The 12,711-nt window shown below is 44.1% G+C and overlaps 1 protein-coding gene across 5 annotated transcripts in view; it reads left to right on the forward strand.

Moving 5' to 3' along the window:
* The window catches only part of LOC110504904 (amyloid-beta A4 precursor protein-binding family B member 2), a 62,701-nt gene that overhangs the window by 38,499 nt on the left and 11,491 nt on the right, over nucleotides 1–12,711 (forward strand). The window lies entirely within an intron of this gene.

Here is a 12,711-nt window from a genome sequence, read left to right on the forward strand (position 1 = left end):
TAGGACCGTCGTCCTCACATTGTTGGAACAGGAGGTTATATTGTCGTCAAGGGCTTATATAGGAAGGAAGAGGAGGGCGTGTTTGAAAAGGTTTATAGCCCATGTCCCTTCACAGGGGCGGGCCACTGATTGAGCAGAGCCCTGTCTTATGAAAGCCCAAATCTCACATTTTAGAAGCTAAAATCACATTTCATCCCCATCACAAATAATTTCATATTCAAACATTTAAATTGAACAACAATTCCATGTGAATCCGATAACTCTGATGTGTAGACTTTCCACTATAGAGCTTATGTCATCTTATCATTGATGAGAATGTCTCAGATGACAACCGAACTGACATCATATTCATTAAGTACCACAGGATATGTTCCATTCGTCGGATTACCAGAATATAGTTCATTTCCCCGCACCTTCTGACGTTCCCAGAATCTCTATGTTAACCAAGGGTTTTGCAAATGCAACCTCAGTAGGGTAGAGAGAGGAAAAAGGGGAGAAGAGGTATTTATGACTGTCATAAACCTACCCCCCAGGCCAACGTCATGACACCTGTTTCTGGACTGTATACCCGCCTGCCTGACCATTCTGCCTGCCCTGACCTCGAGTCTGTCTGCCACCTGTACCTCCTGGAATCTGATCTGGTTTTGACCTTTTGCCTGTCCACGACCATTCTCTTGCCTATTCCCTTTGGATTTATGAAACGTCTTAAACTCCAACCATCTGCCTCCTGTGTGTGCATCTGGGTCTCGCCTTGTGTCATGATAGTACGTATTTCTATGACAGTACGTATTCGTATGTGCTGGTGGTTGTGTTTGTGTGTATGTACCGTATGTATTTGTATGTACAGTACGTATTTGTATATACTGGTGGTTGTGTGTGTGTGTATGTACCGTATGTATTTGTATGTATTTGTATATACTGGTGGTTGTGTGTGTGTGTGTGTGTGTGTGTGTGTGACTCCAGTGTTTGTCAATTCACTAGAACCTGACCATAGTTGGTGTGAAACTGGACTCAACCTGAATAAATGTGAAACTGGGCTTAACCTGAATCAAATCAGATTGAACCAGAGTCGAACCAGAGTCAAACCAGATTCAAAGCAGGTGTCTATACACTAACTCTCCTCACCCCTCTGACCCTCACACCTTTGTGGACATGACTGTGTCACATTCAGAACACTTCTTCAGTCATTTACATAAATGATTAGCATTTGTAACAACATTTGCATAGGGGCTGGCACTTTTGCATACGGTCTGCAAAGCTGTTTGATAATTGCAGTCTGTGTGACGTGTGTGTAATGGTGCGGTGCGTGTGTGTGTGTGTGTGTGTGTGTGTGTGTGTGTGTGTGTGTGTATATATGTACAGTATGTGTGTGTATGTACTGGTAGGTGTGTATTTGTGTGTGTGTGTGTGTGTGTGTGTTTGTGTGTTTATATATATGTACAGTATGTGTGTGTATGTACTGGTAGGTGTGTATTTGTGTGTGTCCGTGTGTGCGTGTGTGCGTGTGTGCTTGTGTATGTACTGGTGGATGTGTATTTGTATGTACTGGTGTGTGTGTGTGTGTGTGTGTGTGTATGTACAGTATGTGTGTGTATCGGTGGGGGCATGCGTATACATGCATAGTTTAGCACTTGTGTCTGTCTCTGCCACAGTGATGTAATGACAGTTATTTCACCCCCATTTATCAGCAGCACTTGTACCTGCTCTGATGTCCTAATTGGCCATAGCTCATTGGCTGCTCACGTCCCCTTACCTTAATTAACATGCTTGTGCTTTAAACAGTCCACAGGGACGACGGTGGAACACCCAGGCCCACTCAATAGATGCCAGAGTGATTGATGCCTTTTCCTTCCTACTCTTGGTCTGATCAGGGCCCATTACAATGTCTCTCTTCACCCACGAGTCATCACTCTTCTACTATAGCTCACTCCATCTACCCACAATTCATCACACTTCTCTCCAGCAGACTAGGTCTCAGTAGGATGTAGCTCTCTGTCTGTCTGTCCGCTAAGAACCATTTTTCTCACAAGACTCATTATAGGAAGGACACTCGCACTCCCTCTTTTTCTCTGTCTTCCTCTCCTTCTTTTTCTGTCTTCCTCTACTTCTTTTTCTCCTTCCTTTTCTCGCTCTCTTCGTCCATCTCTTTCCCCCATCTCTTCTCCTGTCGCCTCTCCTTCACCCCCTTTCCCTCATCTCTCTCTCTCTCTCTCTCTCTCTCTCTCTCTCTCTCTCATCTTTCTCTCTCTCTCATTAACATGGTTAGGCACACCTGCTGTAATCCCTTCCTCTCTGACAGATTACAGCCCCTGTTCCTCCTATAGATACCTCCCTTCATCCCTCCCTCTCTCCCAGAAACCAATAAATCTTTACCTACCAATTCCTCACAGTGATGCCCAGTGAGTATGTTCACCCCTCAAGACTGACTGGCTATAGATGCACAATGCTGAATATGTTCAGTCTGTCCACTGTCTATATATACAACCTGTTATGGCACAGAACTGCACTTATTTTATGCTGTGGTTGAAATGACCTGGATCTCAGGGGTTGTAGGTAGTAGAGAATGATGTAGAGCTATGTAACACTGCAGTAGTCTCTACAGTAGGAAGTTGTAGTAGTATCTACTGTGGGAAGCTGTAGTAGTATCGACTGTGGGAAACTGTAGTAGTCTCTACAGTAGGAATCTGTAGTAGTATATACTGTAGGAAGCTGTAGTAGTCTCTACAGTAAGAGGAAGCTGTAGTTGTATCTACAGTAGAAGAAAGCTGTAGTACTCTGTACAGTAGGAGAAAGCTGTAGTAGTCTGTAGAGTAGGAGGAAGCTGTAGTAGTCTGTACAGTAGGAATCTGTAGTAGTCTCTACTGTAGGAAGCTGTAGTAGTCTCTACAGTAAGAGGAAGCTGTAGTTGTATCTACAGTAGGAGAAAGCTGTAGTAGTCTGTACAGTAGGAGAAAGCTGTAGTAGTCTGTACAGTAGGAGGAAGCTGTAGTACTCTGTACAGTAAGAGGAAGCTGTAGTACTCTGTACAGTAGGAGAAAGTTGTAGTAGTCTGTACAGTAGGAGGAAGCTGTAGTTGTATCTACAGTAGGAGAAAGTTGTAGTACTCTGTACAGTAGGAGAAAGCTGTAGTAGTCTGTACAGTAGGAGGAAGCTGTAGTACTCTGTACAGTAGGAGGAAGCTGTAGTACTCTGTACAGTAGGAGGAAGCTGTAGTAGTCTGTACAGTAGGATAAAGCTGTAGTAGTCGTCTGTACAGTAGGAGGAAGCTGTAGTACTCTGTACAGTAGAAGGAAGCTGTAGTAGTCTCTACAGTAGGAGGAAGCTGTAGTAGTCTCTGCAGTAGTAGAAAGCTGTAGTAGTCTCTGCAGTTGGAGGAAGCTGTTGTAGTCTTTGCCGTAGGAGGAAGCTGTAGTAGTCTCTAAATAGTAGGAGGAAGATGTAGTAGTCTCTACAGTAGGAGGAAGCTGTAGTAGTCTCTGCAGTAGGAGGAAGCTGTAGTAGTCTCTACAGTAGGATGAAGCTGTAGTAGTCTCTGCAGTAGGAGGAAGCTGTAGTAGTCTCTACAGTAGCAGGAAGCTGTAGTAGTCTTTACAGTAGGAGGAAGCTCTAGTACTCTGTACAGTAGGAGGAAGCTGTAGTAGTCTCTGCAGTAGGAGGAAGCTGTAGTAATCTTTACAGTATGAGGAAGCTGTAGCAGCCTCTACAGTAGGAGAAAGCTGTAGTAGTCTCTGCAGTAGGAGGAATCTGTAGGAGGAGGAAGCTGTAGTAGCCTCTACAGTAGGAGGAGGCTGTATTAGTCTCTGCAGTAGGAGGAAGCTGTAGTAGCCTCTACAGTAGGAGGAAGCTGTAGTAGTCTCTGCAGTAGGAGCAATCTGTAGTAGTATCTACAGTAGGAAGAAGCTGTAGTAGTCTCTGCAGTAGGAGGAAGCTGTAGTAGTCTTTACAGTAGCAGGAAGCTGTAGTAGTCTTTACAGTAGGAGGAAGCTGTAGTACTCTGTACAGTAGGAGGAAGCTGTAGTAGTCTCTGCAGTAGGAGGAAGCTGTAGTAGTCTTTACAGTATGAGGAAGCTGTAGTAGTCTGTACAGTAGGAGGAAGCTGTAGTAGTCTCTGCATTAGGAGGAAACTGTAGTAATCTCTACCGTAGGAGGAAGTTGCAGTAGTCTCTACTGTAGGAGGAAGCTGTAGTAGTCTCTACAGTAGGAGGAAGCTGTAGTAGTCTCTACTGTAGGAGGAAGCTGTAGTAATCTCTACCGAAGGAGGAAACTGTAGTAATCTCTACCGTAGTAGGAAGCTGTAGTAGTCTGTACAGTAGGAGGAAGCTGAAGTAGTCTCAACTGTAGGACGAAGCTGTAGTAGTCTCTCTCCAAGGGATGGGAGAGTATATGCTATACAGTACAGCTTAGCCTATGTGTATATGATAATTGTACAGACATAACATACACACACACACACAAAGAAAAAAACATACACACACTAACACATAAATCAACAACACACACACACACACACACACACACACACACACACACACACACACACACACACACACACACAACAATGTGTATTTAGTAGTTTGGCACCAGTGGTGTCACGCTAGAGTGACTGTAACATCCTACCAGAGGCCTTGTCTCAGTCAGGAGAACATCAGATCGGAGTGGTATGATGTATAAAAGATCGGAGAACAGAGAACAACGGGAGGGACATATCTCTCTCGCTCTTTGTCTTTCATCTCACTCACCCAATCTCTCCTAGTCCCCCCCACCCACCTAGCATAGACATGCTGTTAAATATGTAGTGGGATCTTAGGAGTGGTGACACATCTCTGTGTGCTCCTTTTTCCACACCCACCTCTCTCTCTCTGTCTCTCTCTGCCTCTCGCTGTCTCTCTCTGTCTCTCTCTCTCTCTCTCTGCCTCTCTCTGTCTCTCTCTCTCTCACTCTCTCTCCCTCTCTCTCTCTCTCTCTCTCTCTCTCTCTCTCTGTCTCTCTCTCTCTCTCTCTCTGTCTCTCTCTCTCTCTCTCTCTCTGCCTCTCGCTGTCTCTCTCTGTCTCTCTCTCTCTCTGTCTCTGCCTCGCTCTGTCTCTGTCTCTCTCTGTCTCTCTCTGTCTCTCTCTGTCTCTCTCTCTCTCTGTCTCTCTCTCTCTCTCTCTCTCTCTCTCTCTCTCTCTCTCTCTCTCTCTCTCTCTCTCTCTCTCTCCCTCTCTCTATCTCTCTCTCTCTCTCTCTCTCTCTCTTTCTCTCTCTCTCTCTCTCAGCTACATGTGTGCTTAGTAGGTGGGCTGTAGATCTTCCCTCGTTTAAAAATGTAGAACTGAAATCATTTTGACTGAAATACTGCTTCATTTTCAACAATTTGTTATCACTCACCCCTGCAGTTGTAAAAGACCCAACAGCACTGCATAGTCTATTATCACACCCTCTGCTGCATAGACCACTGCATCGCCCATAAAACATCCCTCCACTTTACAGACGGCAGTCATACACTGGTGTGGGCTACACTAAATGTAATACACCCGAGACGTTTTTATTTTTACATGGACTTAACTTTGCCCCAGTTCTGCACTGCCTCCGGCTGTATCGATGATGGAGCACGGGTACGTGTGTGTGCTGTGCGTTCCGTTCCTGCCGTGTGCGTGAGTGTGTGCATGCGTCTGGTGTGTATCCCCCGCCCTCCTGGCCCTGGGTGTTGAGGGAGAGCTCGTTTGGGTGTGTGTAACACTGTGTATCGCTGCTGTAAACAACTTGATGGTGCAGGGAGGTAATTAAGGCCAGACATTAGACGTTAGACATTAGCACTAATGGCTGTGGCTTGTGACTAATTCACCACACTGTGCAGGGCTTTCCTCTCTCTGTCACTGAGATGCACAATACATGCTTCATGACCACAACACATACTGCACTCCATAGCACATACACAACACATACTGCACTCCATAGCACATACACAACACATACTGCACTCCATAGCACATACACAACACATACTGCACTCCATAGCACATACACAACACATACTGCACTCCATAGCACATACACAACACATACTGCACTCCATAGCACATACACACCACATACTGCACTCAATAGCACATACACAACACATACTGCACTCCATAGCACATACACAACACATACTGCACTCCATAGCACATACACAACACATACTGCACTCCATAGCACATACACAACACATACTGCACTCCATAGCACATACACAACACATACTGCACTCCATAGCACATACACAACACATACTGCACTCCATAGCACATACACAACACATACTGCACTCCATAGCACATACACAACACATACTGCACTCCATAGCACATACATAACACATACTGCACTCCATAGCACATACACAACACATACTGCACTCCATAGCACATACATAACACATACTGAACTCCATAGCACATACACAACACATACTGGTTTCCTGAACTTCTGCCATAATATAATATGTATAGTGCCTAGCAGTGGTTTAGTATTATTTTTATATTGTCAATTATATGCTTTATCAGTGGAAAATATATTGTAGGGGGCAGTGCTCTCCAATGAGCCGGTCCCTCCATTAGCTGTAATATATTCTAATTGTTGATAGAATAAATCAACAGGAGCCGTACTTGGGGATTGGAGAACACATCATCAGAATGCAGTGTGGTATTCCAGTTTGTGGGGAGACACACAGTGTTGGGACTTTGATGATTGTAGGAGGGAAAATATACTTCCACCCACTCAGTCCTATCTCCACAGTGGTTAAGTAGTCTCTTTATTCTGACGATAAAGGACATGATTGGGACTGTGTTAAAAGGGTTAAATAACTAATTTAGTGACCAATGATTAATTCACTCTTGTTGCTAGACTCCAGTGTTCGTCAATTCACTAAAACCTGACCATAGTTGGTGTGAAACTGGACTCAACCTGAATAAATGTGAAACTGGGCTTAACCTGAATCAAATCAGATTGAACCAGAGTCGAACCAGAGTCAAACCAGATTCAAAGCAGGTGTCTATACACTAACTCTCCTCACCCCTCTGACCCTCACACCTTTGTGGACATGACTGTGTCACATTCAGAACACTTCTTCAGTCATTTACATAAATGATTAGCATTTGTAACAACATTTGCATAGGGGCTGGCACTTTTGCATACGGTCTGCAAAGCTGTTTGATAATTGCAGTCTGTGTGACGTGTGTGTAATGGTGCGGTGTGTGTGTGTGTGTGTGTGTGTGTTTGTGCATGTGTGACAGATGGTGGAGAGGACAGACAGGCTCTTTTGAATAATACCAGGGATTAGGGAGCAGTAGAGAAACTACAGTCAGCCAAAGTTACAACAGGTTAGGGAGTTACAGTCACAATTATAACCGTTGACTACCTCCTCCTCGTCTCCTCAGTTCATTCCACCTTCACCTCTCCACCCTTCCCTCCATCCTAATCACCACATCCTACTAACTCCTACTCTTACCCCTTGCCATTCACCCCAACTTCCCCCAAACCCTCCCACTCTTCTCCAGTCATACCACTCCTACCTCAGGGGACCTCTCTCCTCCCTGGTTCCTACAGCCAAATCATTAAAGCAGCAGGGGAGCTCAGTGAGACCTCCAATACCTGAATGCCTCTCAATTCAATTCAATTTAAGGGCTTAATAGGCATGGGAAACATATGTTAACATTGCCAAAGCCAGTGAAGTAGATAATATACACAATTCAAATGAACAGTAAACATTACACTCACAGAAGTTCCAAAAGATTGAAGGCATTTTAAATGTCATATTATTTCTATATACAGTGTTGTAGTGATGTGCAAATATGGGTTGTATTTACAATTATGTTTGTTCTTCACTGGTTGCCCTAATCTTGCTGCTGTGATGGAACACTGTGGCATTTCACCCAGTAGATATGGGAGTTTATCAAAATTGGGTTTGTTTTCAAGTTCGTTGTGGATCTGTGTAATCTGAGGGAAATAATTGATGTGTCTCTAATATGGTCATACATTTGGCAGGAGGTTCAGAAGTGCAGCTCAGTTTCCACCTCGTTTTGTGTGCAGTGTTCTGTTAGGTTCTACTTTTTCAGAGTAAATAACTCACGGACACTAGAGAAGCTTAACCAAGTTGAATTCTTCACACAGGGTCGATACAGCTGTAATTCAGACATACATTTAGACAAATACATTTCCACCACCACAAATATATGTTCTCCACTTCAGGCACTCCTCCTTCTCTCCAGTCCTTACATCTTATGGTTCCACAGGAGGAGGGTAACAGGATAATAAACCATACTTTCTCCCTTCAGGGGATCTGACTGACCTCAACCCCTCCTTCGCCTAATCCACAGATGTCCATCCTCTTCCCCTATAGCAATCCTGTGACTTCCTCCCGTCCACCCAACACATTCCAAAACCATCTGTCTTCTACAGAGAACCATTAACTTCTGATGTAAAAACCAGTCTCTTACACTCCTTTAAATACTATGCTTCTGATCTATCATATCTCTAGTATATCAATGTTCAAAGTTTACCCCGAATCCAACAGTTCACATAGCCTGTCTTCTCTTGAGAGCCAGGTCTATGCTCACTGAGTCTGTACATAGTCAACGCTTTCCTTAAGTTTGGGTCAGTCACAGTGGTTGGCTATTCTATTGCTGTGTACTCTCTGTTTAGGGCCAAATAGCATTCTAGTTTGCTCAGTTTTTTGTATGAATTATTTTGAATGTGTCAAATTAATTATTTTTGGGTATAATTGTGTTGCTGTCCTGGGGCTATGTGAGGTCTGTTTGTGTTTGTGAACAGAGCCCCAGGACCAGCTTGCTTAGGGGACTCTTCTCCAGGTTCATCTCTCTGTGATGGCTTTGTTATGGACGTTTTGGGAATCGCTTCCTTTTAGGTGGTTGTAGAATTTAACGGCTATTTTCTGGATTTTGAAAATTAGCGGGTATCGGGCTAATTCTGCTCTGCATGCATTATTTGGTGTTCTACGTTGTACACGGAGGATATTTTTGCAGAATACTGCATGCAGAGTCTCTATTTGGTGTTTGTCCTATTTAGTGTATTCTTGGTTGGTGAGAGGACCCCAGATCTCACAACCATAAAAGGCAATGGGTTCTATAACTGATTCAAGTATTTTTAGCCAGATCCTAATTGGTATGTGGAATTTTATGTTCCTTTTGATGGCATAGAAGGCCCTTCTTGCCTTGTCTCTCAGCTCATTCACAGATTTGTGGAAGTTACCTGTGGCTCTGAGGTATGTATAATTTTTTTGTGTGCTCTAGGGCAACGATGTCTAGATGGAATTTGTATTTGTGGTCCTGGCGACTGGACCTTTTTTGGAACACCATTATTTTTGTCTTGCCTGTCTGTCTGTCTCTCTCTCTCTCTCTCTCTCTCTCTCTCTCTGATCTCTGCTGTGTCTCTGGTGGTCACAGTTAACTGATCCTTAATGATAGTGACAGACTGGGGAGGGATAAAACCCCTCTCTCTAACCGAAGGGTGTTATCTCACTCAAATAGGATCGGTGTGACACCGGTAAAATGATTGTGCTTCAGTCAGGTGTATCGGTAAACTTTAATGGGGTTTCACAACTGTGTCGCCTCAACACTTTACCAAATGAAATGGAGGTGTGTGTGTGTGTGTGTGTGTGTGTGTGTGTGTGTGTGTGTGTGTGTGTGTGTGTGTGTGTGTGTGTGTGTGTGTGTGTGTGGGTGGATTGGCCACCTGCTTTGAGGAGATGTGATAGAAACACCAGTAGTAATGTCTCAGTACACCCCTGTTTGAACCAGGGAGCAGCTGTTTCCCCTGCTGCCTATCTCACTAACTCTCTCTGGTTTCTACTAATACTGTCTAGCTCTTTGGTTTCTACTAATAGTGTATATCTCTCTAGTTACCACGAATACTGTCTAGCTCTCTCTGGTTTCTACTAATAGTGTCTAGCTCTGGTTTCTACTAACACTGTCTAGCTCTCTCTGGTCTACTAATACTGTCTAGCTCTCTCTGGTCTCTACTAATACTGCCTAGCTCTCGCTGGTCTCTACTAATACTGTCTAGCTCTCTGGTCTCTACTAATACTGCCTAGCTCTCGCTGGTCTCTACTAATACTGTCTAGCTCTCTGGTCTCTACTAATACTACCTAGCTCTCTCTGGTCTACTAATACTGTCTAGCTCTCTGGGCTCTACTAATACTGTCTAGCTCTCTCTGGTCTCTACTAATACTGCCTAGCTCTCGCTGGTCTCTACTAATACTGTCTAGCTCTCTGGTCTCTAATAATACTGCCTAGCTCTCTCTGGTCTCTACTAATACTGCCTAGCTCTCTCTGGTCTACTAATACTGCCTAGCTCTCTCTGGTCTACTAATACTATCTAGCTCTCTCTGGTCTCTATTAATGCTGTCTAGCTCTCTTTGGTCTACTAATACTGTCTAGCTCTCTTTTGTCTCTATTAATACTGTCTAGCTCTCTCTGGTCTCTACTAATAATGTCTAGCTCTCTCTGGTCTCTACTAATACTGCCTAGCTCTCTCTGGTCTCTACTAATACTGTCTAGCTCTCTGGTCTCTACTAATACTGACTAGCTCTCTCTGGTCTACTAATACTGCCTAGCTCTCTCTGGTCTACTAATACTATCTAGCTCTCTCTGGTCTCTATTAATGCTGTCTAGCTCTCTTTGGTCTACTAATACTGTCTAGCTCTCTTTTGTCTCTATTAATACTGTCTAGCTCTCTCTGGTCTCTACTAATAATGTCTAGCTCTCTCTGGGCTCTACTAATACTGCCTAGCTCTCTCTGGTCTACTAATACTGTCTAGCTCTCTCTGGGCTCTACTAATACTGTCTAGCTCTCTCTGGTCTACTAATACGGTCTAGCTCTCCCTGGGCTCTACTAATACTGTCTAGCTCTCTCTGGTCTCTATTAATGCTGTCTAGCTCTCTCTGGTCTACTAATATTGTCTAGCTCTCTCTGGTCTCTACTAATACTGCCTAGCTCTCTCTGGTCTACTAATACTGCCTAGCTCTCTCTGGTCTCTACTAATACTGCCTAGCTCTCTCTGGTCTCTACTAATACTGCCTAGCTCTCTCTGGTCTCTACTAATACTGCCTAGCTCTCTCTGGTCTACTAATACTGCCTAGCTCTCTCTGGTCTACTAATACGGTCTAGCTCTCTCTGGTCTCTATTAATACTGTCTAGCTCTCTCTGGTCTCTAATAATACTGCCTAGCTCTCTCTGGTCTCTACTAATACTGCCTAGCTCTCTCTGGTCTACTAATACTGCCTAGCTCTCTCTGGTCTACTAATACTATCTAGCTCTCTCTGGTCTCTATTAATGCTGTCTAGCTCTCTTTGGTCTACTAATACTGTCTAGCTCTCTTTTGTCTCTATTAATACTGTCTAGCTCTCTCTGGTCTCTACTAATAATGTCTAGCTCTCTCTGGGCTCTACTAATACTGCCTAGCTCTCTCTGGTCTCTACTAATACTGTCTAGCTCTCTGGTCTCTACTAATACTGACTAGCTCTCTCTGGTCTACTAATACTGCCTAGCTCTCTCTGGTCTACTAATACTATCTAGCTCTCTCTGGTCTCTATTAATGCTGTCTAGCTCTCTTTGGTCTACTAATACTGTCTAGCTCTCTTTTGTCTCTATTAATACTGTCTAGCTCTCTCTGGTCTCTACTAATAATGTCTAGCTCTCTCTGGGCTCTACTAATACTGCCTAGCTCTCTCTGGTCTACTAATACTGTCTAGCTCTCTCTGGGCTCTACTAATACTGTCTAGCTCTCTCTGGTCTACTAATACGGTCTAGCTCTCCCTGGGCTCTACTAATACTGTCTAGCTCTCTCTGGTCTCTATTAATGCTGTCTAGCTCTCTCTGGTCTACTAATATTGTCTAGCTCTCTCTGGTCTCTACTAATACTGCCTAGCTCTCTCTGGTCTACTAATACTGCCTAGCTCTCTCTGGTCTCTACTAATACTGCCTAGCTCTCTCTGGTCTCTACTAATACTGCCTAGCTCTCTCTGGTCTCTACTAATACTGCCTAGCTCTCTCTGGTCTACTAATACTGCCTAGCTCTCTCTGGTCTACTAATACGGTCTAGCTCTCTCTGGTCTCTATTAATACTGTCTAGCTCTCTCTGGTCTCTATTAATACTGTCTAGCTCTCTCCTAGCTCTCTCTCTCTCTGTGTCTCTGGTCACTGATAAGTGAAGTGGATCATCAAAGCCAGGATATGTTTGAATTAACCCTCATTCTGTCCTGAATAAGAAAAGCCGACTCCCTCTCTTCTCCTCTGTATAGTACAGTATATTATGTTTCTTATATAACAGTGATGAGGAGAGGAGGAGAGACTGCCAAACTGGTACTGCTCATTCCCTCTCCTTCTTAGCTTAGCTGCTGTGGAAAATTGGAGAGAGAGAGTGGGTAGGAGAGCAAGGAGGGGTAGGAGAGAGAGGAGGGGTAGGAGAGAGAAGTGGAAAGTAGAGTAATGAAGGGAGATTAAAGTGGGAATGGATAGATGGAGGTAACAAGAGAAAAAACTGGGGGAAAAGTAGAGAGAGAGGTGGAGAGGTAGAGAGGTGATTCAGTTGCACATACAATAGGTTTAGTGTGTATGTTGGCATGTCAAACAGCAAAGGTGTGATGTGTCATAATGGAGCAGAACGCTAAGCTCTGCCGCTGAAATGAAAAGTACACAGAGGCTGACAGAGCTGAAGCTTCCACACACAC

The sequence above is a fragment of the Oncorhynchus mykiss genome, chromosome 31 (genome assembly GCF_013265735.2).
Source record: "Oncorhynchus mykiss isolate Arlee chromosome 31, USDA_OmykA_1.1, whole genome shotgun sequence".
Lineage (NCBI taxonomy): Eukaryota > Metazoa > Chordata > Actinopteri > Salmoniformes > Salmonidae > Oncorhynchus > Oncorhynchus mykiss.